Here is a 16,598-nt window from a genome sequence, read left to right on the forward strand (position 1 = left end):
CGGTGTGTAGTGAAGCATGTTTAGCTATTCCTCGTCCTGCAGGGATGATACTTGCAAGAAACTTACTTTACTTGTCGCCATGGAGACGAGGATTAGTGATTTAGAAGTGGCTAAAACACTGCCGACGGCTGATGGACTTTAGCCGCTAGCTAGCTAGCCATGTCTTAAAGTACCTCTTCCTGAGGGCGTTTAAGTGTTATAACTTCAACTTTATCGTTAGTTTTAAGCCAAAATGTGTCCGTTCTTCCTTTTCTGTCTACACACTGTGTCTGCTTGTAAGTACTCTGTGTGTGTGCGCTGCTGAACATGCTCCTCTGCTTGTAAACCAGCAAAGGGGTGCGGGACCGGTACTTTTCAGAGACGGTATCGTACCGAAAATGATTCATTAGTATAGCGTTACTATACTATTACCGGTATACCGTACAACCCTAATCTGCAGCTATTGTTTTACATGTCTTCCAACTGGAGTTGCGCGTTATAGACGATATACAACATAAATCATATACATTTGTCCGATGATAGACTAAGAGCTTTTGCAAGATAGAGCTCTTGAATGTAAACGAAGGTGGACGGATCAATTTGAATATCGACAGTAACTATACCAAGCATTGTATAATTAAACTGCCAATATAATGGTTAAATCAACATTTTTTATCATCAAATTATCTCATGTTGTATTTGTTATTGTTTATCAACTCCCGAAATACGTCCATAGACACAGAAGGGCTCTCCGGGCAAAAACAAAGAATTTAAATCAGAGCCAATAGTAGTAAATCATTCTAATATTTAATTGATATTGTTACACCGCCATCCTGTGTTTTTGTCTGATTATAATTGTGATCAAAAATTTAATTATTCAGTGATCTTAAACATTTAAAGTGTCAGTATCAGCATGGGTACTTTGAGACACTTGTGATTTAGGGCTATATAAATAAACATTGATTGATTGATTGATATGTCCAGTACTGCCCCTGTGACTAGTTGGTATTGGATACCCAAATTTGTAGTATTACCCAAAACTAATATGAAGTATCCAAACAACATAAGAATAAGTACTTCTTACATTTTAACAGAAGTGTAAATAGAGCTAAAACAGAAAGTAACCAGCTATTAAAAGCAAATTAACAAGTAGTGTGGATTAATAATAGTTTTGACAAAATAATACAACCGTAAATTAAGCAATATTAATACGTTAACCGCCTTTGTAACCCTTTTCAAAATGGTTCTATTATTAATAATAATAATAATAATAGATTTTATTTGTAAAAAGCACTTTATATTGAGTAAACAATCTCAAAGTGCTAAAGTGTATTAAAAATAAAATAAAATAAATAAAAAGATAATAAAGAAATAAATACAAATAAAAACCAGAATAGCCAAATAGCTATAACTAGTATGCATATATCTTAAAAAATTATTTTTTTAAAAGAAGGGCTTTTAAGCCTTTTTTAAAAGCATCCACAGTCTGTGGTGCCCTCAGGTGGTCAGGGAGAGCGTTCCATTATTATTAGGGATGTCCGATAATGGCTTTTTGCCGATATCCGATATGCCGATATTGTCCAACTCTTTAATTACCGATACCGATATCAACCGATACCGATATCAACCGATATATACAGTCGTGGAATTAACACATTAATATGCCTAATTTGGACAACCAGGTATGGTGAAGATAAGGTACTTTTAAAAAAAATGAATCAAATAAAATAAGATAAATAAATTAAAAACATTTTCTTGAATAAAAAAGAAAGTAAAACAATATAAAAACAGTTACATAGAAACTAGTAATTAATGAAAATTTGTCAAATTAACTGTTAAAGGTTAGTATTATTAGTGGACCAGCAGCACGCACAATCATATGTGCTTACGGACTGTATCCCTTGCAGACTGTATTGATATATATTGATATATAATGTAGGAACCAGAATATTAATAACAGAAAGAAACAACCCTTTTGTGTGAATGAGTGTGAATGGGGGAGGGAGGTTTTTTGGATTGGTGCACTAATTGTAAGTGTATCTTGTGTTTTTTATGTGGATTTAATAAAAAAATAAAAAAATAAATTAAAAAAACGATACTGATAATAAAAAAAAACGATACCGATAATTTCCGATATTACATTTTAACGCATTTATCGGCATCTCTAATTATTATCATTGATATACCAAATATTATACTGTGTAATGTATTGCTATCGCAGGAAGCCTCAATACGGTATATATATCGCAATGTGGAATTTAGACAATATCGCTCATCCCTACTTATAACTGCCTGATAAAATACTATCTGCAAGGAGTTTGTGATGTAATCTGGCCATGGTCTTACTTATCTGGTTAAAAACATGCCTATAAGATAACTCAATATGGTACCCATGGAGAGAAATAAAGGAGTTAAGCTTCCTGCTTCCTGTAACACATAAGGCAGCTCTCGGTAATATGACTCTAGGTCCATGGATAAAGGCAGTTTGTCTCTTCTTGGGCTATCTGTCCACACCTACTGTGTAATTAGGCCTAATTATGAGAAAAAGGTCCGCTTCCCCTTCATGTTATTAAATAAGAGCCAACCTCATCTGCCAAGGATCTCTCAACACCAGCAGAGGACTGGTGACCTTCAGATCAAACATACCTACTATCTGTGCGCCTGCCACACCCTTTCTTCTCCTCAACGCATAACATCCCAATACAGAGGGACCGAGGTTATGATACCAGGCATCAATCAAGGGTTTTTGTTTTTACAGCGATAGCAATGATGGGGGGGGGGGAGTCCTGTCCACATTCCTCATTTGACTCAAGTGCTGGTATCATATGATCAGCTGAGCTGTGCCCTTGTCAAAATCTGCCATTCATAAATAAGATCAGGCAGAAGGGACACACTGATCACAGGGGCTTATTAGAAAACTTTAATTATGCCCCTGCTTCACAGGCGCAATTATGAAGGCATGGGATCCCGAGATACCTTTCTCTGATATCAGTTCAACCAAACAGGAGAGCGAGACTGCATGGGGAGTAAAACAAAGTAGATGCAAATACATATCATTTAAAATAATCCATTATAGATAGTGGAAATACAACTTTATGAACTAGGTCGATAGTTACCTTGCCACTAATAAACTCATGTACAAATTCCAATCCGGCTTCAGAACTAACCACTCCACTGACACATGCCTTCTCTATCTGAGCGACCACATCAAACATGAGGTGAACGCGGGCAAATACTGCGGCATGGTCATGCTGGACCTTCAGAAGGCCTTTGACACCGTTAACCACGCTATACTGTTGGATAAGCTCAGAGCAATCGGATTTGATAAAACCTCATGGAGCTGGATGCAATCTTACTTGGAGGGGAGGAAACAGGTGGTAGAGGTGAACGGCACCGTGCCCACCCCACCCCCCTCTCAGTAAGCTGTGGAGTCCCCCAAGGCAGTATATTAGGGCCTTTACTTGTTCCTAATATACATAAACGACATGTCATCAGCAAGCGACTGTGAAATGTTTTTGTTTGTGGAAGACTCGGCCCTGCTGGTATCCGACAAGGACAAGTCACAGATGGAGAAAATCCTCAGTGCTGAACTCTGTAGAACTTGCACCTGGCTCGCTGACAACAAGCTATCCATACACTTGGGTAAAACGGAATCCATCCTGTTTGGGTCCCACATCAACCTTAAGAAAGTCAATGACTTCACTATAAAAGTGGGTGACATTGTTATCACTTGGGTTGGGTATCGAGTATCGAGTATCAATTGGAACCGGGACTAACTTTCCGATTCTCCCGGAATCGTTCAAAAGTTTAAATTTCGATTCCTAGTTTCGATACCCAGTCCGCCGACCGGAAAAAAAGAATAAGTCTGCCGACCGGAAGAAGAAGCCGCTGAACACCAACGAAGAAGCGCCCACCGCCGGAAGTGTTAGCATAGCCGAGCCTATGTAGCCGAGCGAGTCAGTCAAGCATGGATAGCGGGCGTCGGCGGTCGAAAGTGTGGCTTTATTTTAATTAAAAAAATGAAATATCTGCGAAATGTAACACGTGCGACAGGACTGTTTCGTTCTTAGGAGGCTGCACGTCGAACATGATGAAGCACCTCCGAGTTCATGGAGTACAAATAAATGCGTGACCCGTCTTCGACGCGCTGCGCCCACCGTCCTCCTCTGCCTCTTCCTCTGGCTCCGACGCCCAGCCTGGCACCTCGGTGACTGCACTGCAGTCCGAATCCGGTAAGTAAAACAATATATATGCAATAAATAATGTGTTTTGCGCCAACGTTGAGGCAGCTAACAAATTAGCCCGCATATTTTTTCATAGACAATTTACAACCTGCTAGCCAGGCTCCGCGATGTGCTCAGCGTACTCCGTTCACCGTAGCGGCAATGGGGAAGATGTCGGTGCCACAGACGGAAGAGTGCCACAGAAAGCTCACTGCACACATAGTCAAAAGACTGCATCCCTTTTCAGAGGTGGAATCTCCAACATTTAGGTTAGTTAAGCAATAACGTTAGAGCTAAGCTAATTGATACTGGGATAAACAGTAACAGCAACATTACATGTTTGTTTATGTTTGCAGGGATACGGTGAAAACTCTCAACCCAAAATACATACCACCTTCCAGGGACTACCTGTCAAACACATTGATCCCGGCATGTTACAAGAAGAATCAGAATCGAAACAAAGAATCGGAATTGGAATCGGAATCGTTCAAATTCAAACGATACCCAACCCTAGTTATCACCAGGAAGGATGAGGTCACCTACCTAGGTTCCATTCTAGAGGCTAATCTTTCCTGTGATAAAATGGCAACGAAGGTAATCAAAAAGGTCAACCAACGAACGAGATTTCTCTACAGAATCTCCTCTCTGGTCAACAAAAGCACCATGAAGATTCTAGCGGGAACTCTCGTTCAACCCTTTTTCGATTACGCATGCACCTCCTTGTACCCCAGCACCTCCAAATCCCTCAAATCTAGACTCCAAACATCCCAGAACAAGCTAGTCAGATTACTTCTAGACCTCCACCCCAGATCACATCTCACTCCTACCGAAGTGGGCTGGCTCAAGGTGGAGGACAGAGTAAAACAACTTGCACTGAGCCTAGTCTATAAAATCCGCTACACCTCCCTGATACCGAAGTACATGTCAAACTACTTCCTTAACGTAAATGACCGCCATAACCACAACACCAGAGGGAGCTCCACTAACCACGTTAAACCCAGATTCCGATCTAACAAAGGTCTTAACTCATTCTCCTTCTATGCCACATCAATATGGAATGCACTCCCAACAGGTGTAAAAGAAGGGCATCTCTATCCTCCCTCAAAACCGCACTAAAAGAACACCTGCACGCAACTACAACCCTAAACTAACACCCTCCCTTCCACATAATACCTCTTCGGATTGTAAATAATCAAATGTAGACACTTTTTCTTATACTTTCTGATCTCTCTCTCTATGTCCACTACTTGCTGTACATATCCTACCAAGTCAGTCGTACACTGTTCCAATGTCTATTTCTCTGATGATGCAATTGTTGATGACTGAAGTGTTGATACCAACCAAACCTAACCCCCCGCCAATAAATAATAATTAAATAATGTAAATAATTCAATGCAGTGTTTCCCACACATTCATTTATTTGTGGCGGTCCGCCACGAAAGAATTACGTCCGCTACAAATAAAAACAAAAAAAATAAAAAATACAAAAAAAATGTTTTGTCCTGTCCAGCTTCTCAGGCAAATCATATAGTTGATGTAGATGCCCATATAGGCTGTTCAGATTTACTTTACAAAAGAGAAGTGTAGGATACTTCTCTTGTTGCCTTATTTGTATTTGACCACTACTGTTTTCTGTTTGTTTGTTACTGACTGTGGCAGGACACCTCTGCCTCTGTTTCACTTTATGTTGCTGGTAAATAATATGGTTGTAGTAGTAGGCTAAAGTTAAATTATTTAGTATGCACTAATTAAAGGGGCAGAGCTGTAAGAGACATTTTAGCTTTTATATTTTATAAGATATATTTTTTGTAAGAACCACAATTAATAAATATATTTCAGTGAATAACTTATTGTTCAAATCTGTATATAAATATGTACATAAAGTGTTGTAATTATATTGTAAAATGGATGGATGGATGGACGTTTCAAACAAAACTGTCATTATTAATTAGTAAGTATACATTTTTTGAGCCTTTTTAGAGAAAATCATATCATTGTAGTACATTATGCAAACTACTCGATGATGTCATGGTGACCACGCCCATAGCCACGCCCCCACCGCCGCAGGTATCTTGGCAGTTTATGGGAAACACTGCAATGTATATACTCTGATGATTATCTTGTGTGATGACTGGTATATATATGATAGTATATATCTGTATCATGAATCAATTTAAGTGGACCCCGACTTAAACAAGTTGAAAAACTTATTCGGGTGTTACTATTTAGTGGTCAATTGTACGGAATATGTACTGTACTGTGCAATCTACTAATAAAAGTTTCAATCAATCAATCAATCAATCAGACCCATCCCTAATGTCACCTATAGTAAGTCTAATGTGGCATCTGCCATTTCTCACCGTCTCACTATCGGGGGCACCTTTGCAGTGCTTTTTGGTTTAAACACGCTCTGCGACTCCTTTCCGCCGGAACCTCCCCCCAACTAGTACAGACACTTCTGAGAAGGAAACCGACTTGCAGAAAGGAGAGGCAGTCCATTATAAAAGTCCAGTTGGACAAACAACATGGGAAGAGGTTAGGAAACGGCACGCCCTTTATTGTGTCTTGGTTGGGGAGATTTGAACTGGATAAACAGCCCCGCGTCAGATAGAGGCTGAAGTCAGACACAAGTGCACCAACACCCACTGTCAGTCACAGATCCACTGAGCGGGAAGAGGTAGCATTGTTCGCGTGAACGGCGTGAATGCTAAGCAGGGGCCATTGCAGATAAGACCTCAATGCCTTGTGGGTGTCATTGAGGCAAGCACTGATGGAGCACCATGTCAGAAGGCCCTGACTTAGCAGGTCCTGTCTGTGGTCAACAGGTACCAGGGTGCTTATCTGTTTGCATTATCAGCCATTTCCTCCATTTACCTGGACACTACAGGATAAAGGAACACAAGAGGGTCAATAACTTAAGTGTCATACATAAACACGTCTTCTAGTGTGATGGCCTGAAAATCAGCGGAGATGTCCATAAAGCTTAAGTGTGGAAAACATGTCCATTGTGCAACTATTCAAACACTATATGGACAAAAGTATTGTGACATGTGGCTATTACACCTACAGGACGCTAATGGAAACAGGTGTGTTTTAAAGCTATTAAAAAGAAAACAAAATGAAAAGATGATATTTATTTTTTTTAATTTACTTTTTATTTTATTTGACCCAGCTTGCCGTGACACAAAGACAAATATATATTTTACATGTTTTTTTTTTTTTTTGTTCTCCAGAGAGGGTAACGATCTTGATTGAAATTCATATTTGCATTTTAAAAGGAGTACCCAAAATCTCTCTCTTCTTCTTTGGAGCTTCTTTTTTGTTTGTTGAACTGTCAGATGCTATATGTGGTAGTAGTGATAATCGTGGGTTCCTTCCGGGTACTCCGGCTTCCTCCCACCTCCAAAGACATGCACCTGGGGATAGGTTGATTGGCAACACTAAATGGTCCCTAGTGTGTCAATGTTGTCTGTCTATCTGTGTTGGCCCTGTGATGAGGTGGCGACTTGTCCAGGGTGTACCCTGCCTTCCGCCCGAATGCAGCTGAGATAGGCTCCAGCACCCCCCACAACCCCGAAAGGGATAAGCGGTAGAAAATGGATGGGTGGATGGATGGATGCTCTAACAAGAGGGGTGTACCAGTACTGCATAGTCACTGTTCAACAGCCCCTTTGATATGTATCATTTATAGAGATGCCGATAGATGCTTTAAAATGTAATATCGGAAATTATCGGTATCGGTTTCAAAATTATCAGTATATGTTTCAAAAAGTAAAATGTATGACTTTTTAAAACGCCGCTGTGTACACGGACGTAGGGAGAAGTACAGAGCTCCAATAAACCTTAAAGGCACTGCCTTTGCGTGCCGGCCCAGTCACATAATATCTACGGCTTTTCACACACACAAGTGAATGCAATGCATACTTGATCAACAGCCATACAGGTCACACTGAGGTGGCCGTACAAACAACTTTAACACTGTTACAAATATGCGCCACACTGTGAACCCACACCAAACAAGAATGACAAACACATTTCGGGAGAACATCCGCACCGTAACACAACATAAACACAACAGAACAAATACCCAGAACCCCTTGCAGCACTAACTCTTCCGGGACGCTACAATATACACCCCCCGCTACCCCCTACCCCTCCCCCCACCTCAACCCCGTCCCCCCCAACCCCGTCCACCTCAACCTCCTCATGCTCTCTCAGGGAGAGCATGTCCCAAATTCCAAGCTGTGTTTTGAGGCATGTTAAAAAAAACAATGCACTTTGTGACTTCAATAATAAATATGGCAGTGCCATGTTGGCATTTTTTTCCATAACTTGAGTTGATTTATTTTGGAAAACCTTGTTACATTGTTTAATGCAGGGGTCACCAACACGGTGCCCGCGGGCACCAGGTAGCCCGTAAGGACCAGATGAGTAGCCCGCTGGCCTGTTCTAAAAATATCTCAAATAGCAGCACTTACCAGTGAGCTGCCTCTATTTTTAATTGTATTCATTTACTAGCAAGCTGGTCTCGCTTTGCCCGACATTTTTAATTCTAAGAGAGACAAAACTCAAATAGAATTTGAAAATCCAAGAAAATATTTTAAAGACTTGGTCTTCACTTGTTTAAATAAATTCATTATTTTTTTTACTTTGCTTCTTATAACTTTCAGAAAGACAATTTTAGAGAAAAAATACAACCTTAAAAATGATTTTAGGATTTTTAATGACATATACCTTTTTACCTTTTAAATTCCTTCCTCTTCTTTCCTGACAATTTAAATCAATGTTCAAGTAAATGTATTTTTTTTATTGTAAAGAATAATAAATCCTTTTTAATTTAATTCTTCATTTTAGCTTCTGTTTTTTCGACGAAGAATATTTGTAAAATATTTCTTCAAACTTATTATGATTAAATTCAAAAAAATTATTCTGGCAAATGTAGAAAATCTGTAGAATCAAATGTAAATCTTATTTCAAAGTCTTTTGAATTCCTTTTAAAATTGTTGTTCTGGAAAATCTAGAAGAAATAATGATTTGTCTTTGTTAGAAATATAGCTTGGTCCAATTTGTTATATATTCTAACAAAGTGTACATTGGATTTTAACCTATTTAAAACATGTCATCAAAATTCTAAAATTAATCTTAATCAGGAAAAATTACTATTGATGTTCCATAAATTATTTTTTTAATTTTTTCAAAAAGATTCGAATTAGCTAGTTTTTCTCTTCTTTTTTTCAGTTGAATTTTGAATTTTAAAGAGTCGAAATTGAAGATAAACTATGTTTCAAAATTTAATTGTCATTTTGTTCGTGTTTTCTCCTCTTTTAAACCGTTCAATTAAGTGTAAATATCATTAATTATTAATAATAACATAGAGTTAAAGGTAAATTGAGAAAATTGGCTATTTCTGGCAATTTATTTAAGTGTGTATCAAACTGGTAGCCCTTCGCATTAATCAGTACCCAATAAGTAGCTCTTGCTTTCAAAAAGGTTGGTGACCCCTGGTATAATGCATCCAGCGGGGCATCACAACAAAATTAGGCATAATAATGTGTTAATTCCACGACTGTATATATCGGTATCGGTTGATATCTGTATCGGTAATTAAGAGTTGGACAATATCGGAATATTGGATATCGGCAAAAAAGCCATTATCGGACATCTCTACTCACAATCTACCGATCTCATTTATTTTTTCACTGTTCTGTTACAAACAGAGAACAAAGAAATGGGATACAACTGCTACAATATAAAAAGGGGTAGGATTAAATAAGCTCTGCTTCTTCCTACTCCTTTTCGGACGTGCTGTAACGAAACAACTGGAAACACGTGTATCGTATGGATGTTCGAAACAAACTGAAACTGAACTGAAATGTAAGAGATAACAAGGGTTTTATTGTGGTCTTTTATTTATCTATTTTTTTTGGCAATTTTACATTTTAAATCGCCACAGATTTGATAAAACCTCATGGAGCTGGATGCAATCTTACTTGGAGGGGAGGGAACAGGTGGTAGAGGTGAACGGCACCGTGTCCCCCCTCTCCCTCTCAGTGAGCTGTGGAGTCCCCCAAGGCAGTATATTAGGGCCTTTACTTGTTCCTAGTATACATAAACGACATGTCATCAGCATGCGACTGTGAATTGTTTTTGTTTGTGGATGACTCGGCCCTGCTGGTATCCGGCAAGGACAAGTCACAGGTGGAGAAAATCCTCAGTGCTGAACTCTGTAGAACTTGCACCTGGCTCGCTGACAACAAGCTATCCATACACTTGGGTAAAACGGAATCCATCCTATTTGGGTCCCACATCAACCTTAAAGGCCTACTGAAAGCCACTACTACCGACCACACAGTCTGATAGTTTATATATCAATGATGAAATCTTAACATTATAACACATGCCAATACGGCCGGGTTAACTTATAAAGTGACATTTTAAATTTGCCGCTAAACTTCCGGTTCGAAACGCCTCTGAGGATGACGTATGCGCGTGACGTAGCCCGGCGAACACGGGTATGCCTTCCACATTGAAGCCAATACGAAAAAGCTCTGTTTTCATTTCATAATTCCACAGTATTCTGGACATCTGTGTTCGTGAATCTGTTTCAATCATGTTCATTGCATTATGGAGAAGGAAGCCGAGCAAGCAAAGAAGAAAGTTGTCGGTGCGAAATGGACGTATTTTTCGAACGTAGTCAGCCACAACAGTACACAGCCGGCGCTTCTTTGTTTACATTCCCGAAAGATGCAGTCAAGATGGAAGAACTCGGATAACAGAGACTCTAACCAGGAGGACTTTTGATTTGGATACACAGACGCCTGTAGAGAACTGGGACAACACAGACTCTTACCAGGATTACTTTGATTTGGATGACAAAGACGCAGACGTGCTACTGTGAGTATGCAGCTTTGGCTTTTTTTGCGTATGTACGTAACTTTTTTAAAATATATAAGCTTTATGAACCTTGGGTTAGGTGAACGGTCTTTTGGGCTGAGTGAGTGTGTGTGTTGATCATGTGTTTGAATTGTATTGGCGTGTTCTATGGAGCTAGGAGCTAGCAGAGGAGCTAGGAGCTAGCATAACACGTACCTTACCGTACGTGCGCGTCACGTACGTAACTTTTTAAAAATATATAAGCTTTATGAACCTTGGGTTAGGTGAACGGTCTTTTGGGCTGAGTGATTGTGTGTGTTGATCATGTGTTTGAATTGTATTGGCGTGTTCTATGGAGCTAGGAGCTAGCAGAGGAGCTAGGAGCTAGCATAACACGTACCGTACCGTACGTGCGCGTCACGTACGTAACTTTTTAAAAATATATAAGCTTTATGAACCTTGGGTTAGGTGAACGGTCTTTTGGGCTGAGTGATTGTGTGTGTTGATCAGGTGTTTGAATTGTATTGGCGTGTTCTATGGAGCTAGGAGCTAGCAGAGGAGCTAGGAGCTAGCATAACAAACACGCAGGTGTTATTATGCAGGATTAATTTGTGGCATATTAAATATAAGCCTGGTTGTGTTGTGGCTAATAGAGTATATATATGTCTTGTGTTTATTTACTGTTGTAGTCATTCCCAGCTGAATATCAGGTACCGTGAGTATGCAGCCTTGGCTGCTAAACATTCGATAACTTGACCGTATGTGCGCGTCACGTACGTAACTTTTAAAAAATATATAAGCTTTATGAACCTTGGGTTAGGTAAACGGTCTTTTGGGCTGAGTGATTGTGTGTGTTGATCAGGTGTTTGAATTGTATTGGCGTGTTCTATGGAGCTAGGAGCTAGCAGAGGAGCTAGGAGCTAGCATAACAAATACGCAGGTGTTTTTATGCAGGATTAATTTGTGGCATATTAAATATAAGCCTGGTTGTGTTGTGGCTAATAGAGTATATATATGTCTTGTGTTTATTTACTGTTGTAGTCATTCCCAGCTGAATATCAGGTCACCCCCGGCTCTCACAGCATCTTCCCTATCTGAATAGCTTCAACTCCCCACTAGTCCTTCACTTGCACTTTACTCATCCACAAATCTTTCATCCTCGCTCAAATTAATGGGGAAATTGTCGCTTTCTCGGTCCGAATCTCTCTCACTTCATGCGGCCATCATTGTAAACAATAGGGAACTTTGCGTATATGTTCAACTGACTACGTCACGCTACTTCCGGTAGGTGCAAGCCTTTTTTTTATCAGATACCAAAAGTTGCAATCTTTATCGTCGTTGTTCTATACTAAATCCTTTCAGCAAAAATATGGCAATATCGCGAAATGATCAAGTATGACACATAGAATAGATCTGCTATCCCCGTTTAAATAAAAAAAATTCATTTCAGTAGGCCTTTAAGAAAGTCAATGACTTCACTATAAAAGTGGGTGACATTGTTATCACCAGGAAGGATGAGGTCACCTACCTAGGTTCCATTCTAGAGGCTAATCTTTCCTGTGATAAAATGGCAACTAAGGTAATCAAAAAGGTCAACCAACGAATGAGATTTCTCTACAGAATCTCCTCTCTGGTCAACAAAAGCACCATGAAGATTCTAGCGGGAACTCTCGTTCAACCCTTTTTCGATTACGCATGCACCTCCTGGTACCCCAGCACCTCCAAATCCCTCAAATCTAAACTCCAAACATCCCAGAACAAGCTAGTCAGGTTACTTTTAGACCTCCACCCCAGATCACACCTCACTCCTACCCACTTCTCCAAAGTGGGCTGGCTCAGAGTAGAGGACAGAGTAAACTACTTCCATAACGTAAATGACCGCCATAACCACAACACCAGGGGGAGCTCCACTAACCACGTTAAACCCAGATTCTGAACTAACAAAGGTCTTAACTCATTCTCCTTCTATGCCACATCAATATGGAATGCACTCCCAACAGGTGTAAAAGAAAGGGCATCTCTATCCTCCTTCAAAACCGCACTAAAAGAACACCTCCTGGCAACTACAACCCTAGACTAACACCCTTCCCCCACCACATCCCCGGATTGTAAATAACCAAATGTAAATAATCAAATGTATATACTTGTTCTTATGCTTTCTGAGCTCACTATGTTTACATATCCTACCAAGTCAGTCCTACACTGTTTCATGTCCATTTCTCTGATGATGCAATTGTTGATGATGAAGTGTTGATACCAACCAAACCTAACCCCCTCCACATCCCACACCCCGTATTGTAAATTATGTAAATAATTCAATGTATATACTCTGATGATTAACTTCTGTGATGACTGTATATATTTGTACCATGAATTGATTAACGTGGACCCCGACTTAAACAAGTTGAAAAACTTATTGGGGTGTTACCATTTAGTGGTCAATTGTAGGGAATATGTACTGTACTGTGCAATCTACTAATACACGTTTCAATTAATCAATCAAAACACCAATTTACGGTGGCCGATAGGGGGGAAAAGCACTTCAACATTTGGGACTTTCCTGTCGGCAAACGTCCGTAATATAACTACAGTAAAGTGCAAAAAAACAAAACTTAAAAGTTAAAACCGAACTTTTGTTTCTTTAGATCCTACAGATAAACGCCGTAGTTTGCAAGTGAATATATTGTTTTATATATTGTTATATATATTGGATATATATATATTCACCTACTCAGTGGCCTAGTGGTTAGAGCAGGGGTCACCAACCTTTTTGAAACCAAGAGCTACTTCTTGGGTACTGATTAATGCGAAGGGCTACCAGTTTGATACACACTTAAATAAATTGCCAGAAATAGCCAATTTGCTCAATTTACCTTTAACTCTTTAATAATTAATGATATTTATCTTTGTGGAAACACTGATCATCTTAATGATTTCTCACAATAAATATATATAGAAACAGATAAATATCAATATGCAACACTTTATTTTTATATTTTCTCTAAGTGCACATTTTTCAAATTGAACATTTTCAAATGATCACTTGTAAGACAGTCTTGTGAAATCACAATATCCCATTTTAACTAGCTAGCCACTAACATTTTTTAACAAATCATGAATTACTTTGCACCATGTTTGTACAAATAATAACTCATGTAAAATACAAAAGTCAACTCTCAAATTTTTAAATAAATCATGTCACACTTTGAACTGGACACCAAACCTGTTATCTGTTTCTTTGTCAGTTAGTGAAAACCAAGTCTTTAAAATATTTTCTTGGATTTTCAAATTCTATTTGAGTTTTGTCTCTCTTAGATTTAAAAATGTCGAGCAAAGCGAGACCAGCTTGCTAGTAAATGAATACAATTTAAAAAATAGAGGCAGCTCACTGGTAAGTGCTGCTATTTGAGCTATTTTTAGAACAGGCCAGCGGGCTACCTGGTGCCCGCGGGCACCGCATTGGTGACCCCTGGGTTAGAGTGTCCGCCCTGAGATCGGTAGGTCGTGAGTTCAAACCCCGGCCGAGTCATACCAAAGACTATAAAAATTGGAGCCATTACCTCCCTGCTTGGCACTCAGCATCAAGGGTTGGAATTGGGGGTTAAATCACCAAAAATGATTCCCGGGCGCGGCACCGCTGCTGCCCACTGCTCCCCTCACCTCCCAGAGGGTGAACAAGGGGATGGGTCAAATCCATCCATCCATTTTCTACCGCTTATTCCCTTCGGAGTCGCGGGGGGCGCTGGAGCCTATCTCAGCTACAATCGGGCGGAAGGCGGGGTACACCCTGGACAAGTCGCCACCTCATCACAGGGCCAACACAGATAGACAGACAACATTCACACTCACATTCACACACTAGGGCCAATTTAGTGTTGCCAATCAACCTGGATGGGTCAAATGCAGAGGACAAATTCCACCACACCTAGTGTGTGTGTGTGACAATCATTGGTACTTTAACTTTTAACTTTATTGTTGAATGTTTGTACAAGTTAGCAGACGACGTGGACCAGGAAGAGTCACAGACAGGCAAAGGCGTTTGCTACAACGAGCAGCAGGCACTCTGGCAACGGAGGAATATGAAGAAAAAGAGTAAAATACCCTTCAAGGGAGGCAGGAGTGTTTTCTAGGCTACCAGGAGGACTTCTTTTCCCGGCCAGGAAGAAGCAAGGACGTCCAAAACATGCGGCACATTTCAAAGGACCCGTGTTTACATCCGAGGAGCTGTCCGTAAAGATGCCTGAGCAAAAATCAGTGTGAGCGACAGCGCGAAAGAGTGGAAGGTAGAGAAAACACAGTACATTATTATCGACCAAATATTAATAATAATGTAACCGAGGGTTTATAAATGTCGCCTATACTGTATGAAACTACAACATAACAAACATCCAGTTTACACGAGGACCACTTTATTTACCTTCTTTCAAAAACCTCCGCTCCACTACAACGTGTCCTCACTTCCGCTCTTAGCGCCTTCAAAATAAGAGCCCAAGGCATATATTGTGTAACAGCGTATAACAGGAACTCTAACATCACAAAGAGGAAAGCCCCATAAAAATAGGTTACAATAATAAAACAGCAGCTTAGTGTGGTCCTATAACTGATACCAAAATATTGGTATCGGTACAAATATTATTTCGATATTTTTCTAAGTAAAGGGGACCACAGAAATTGCATTATTGGCTTAACAAAAAATCTTAGGGTGCATTAAACATATCAGGGGTCACCAACGCGGTGCCCGCGGGCACCAGGTAGCCTGTAAGGACCAGATGAGTAGCCCGCTGGCCTGTTCTAAAAATAGCTCAAATAGCAGCACTTACCAGTGAGCTGCCTCTATTTTTTAAATTGTATTTATTTACTAGCAAGCTGGTCTCGCTTTGCCCGACATTTTTAATTCTAAGAGAGACAAAACTCAAATAGAATTTGAAAATCCAAGAAAATATTTGAAATACTTGGTCTTCACTTGTTTAAATAAATTCATAATTTTTTTTACTTTGCTTCTTATAACTTTCAGAAAGACAATTTTAGAGAAAAAATACAACCTTAAAAATGATTTTAGGATTTTTAAACACATATACCTTTTTACCTTTTAAATTCCTTCCTCTTCTTTCCTGACAATTTAAATCAATGTTCAAGTAAATTTATCTTTTTTATTATAAAGAATAATAAATAAATTTTAATTTAATTCTTCATTTTAGCTTCTGTTTTTTCGACGGAGAATATTTGTAAAATATTTCTTCAAACTTATCATGATTAAAATTCAAAAAAATTATTCTGGCAAATCTAGAAAATCTGTAGAATCAAATTTAAATCTTATTTCAAAGTCTTTTGAATTTCTTTTAAAATTTTTGTTCTGGAAAATCTAGAAGAAATAATGATATGTCTTTGTTAGAAATATAGCTTGGTCCAATTTGTTATATATTCTAACAAAGTGTAGATTGGATTTTAACCTATTTAAAACATGTCATCAAAATTCTAAAATGAATCTTAATCAGGAAAAATTACTAATGATGTTCCATAAAT

At 39.1% G+C, this 16,598-nt stretch overlaps 1 protein-coding gene across 1 annotated transcript in view; it reads right to left on the reverse strand.

Moving 5' to 3' along the window:
• The window catches only part of LOC133652642 (guanine nucleotide-binding protein subunit beta-like protein 1), a 42,949-nt gene extending 27,418 nt beyond the window's left edge, over nt 1–15,531 (reverse strand). Inside the window, exons 1-2 of the mRNA XM_062051611.1 lie at nt 15,493–15,531; nt 15,177–15,315 (exon numbers count right to left, since the gene is read on the reverse strand). The gene's annotated coding sequence lies outside the window, so the exon portion shown is untranslated. The remainder of the gene's footprint in view (nt 1–15,176; nt 15,316–15,492) is intronic.
• Between the last annotated feature and the right edge of the window lie 1,067 nt (nt 15,532–16,598).

The sequence above is a fragment of the Entelurus aequoreus genome, linkage group LG06 (genome assembly GCF_033978785.1).
Source record: "Entelurus aequoreus isolate RoL-2023_Sb linkage group LG06, RoL_Eaeq_v1.1, whole genome shotgun sequence".
In the NCBI taxonomy this organism is placed as follows: domain Eukaryota; kingdom Metazoa; phylum Chordata; class Actinopteri; order Syngnathiformes; family Syngnathidae; genus Entelurus; species Entelurus aequoreus.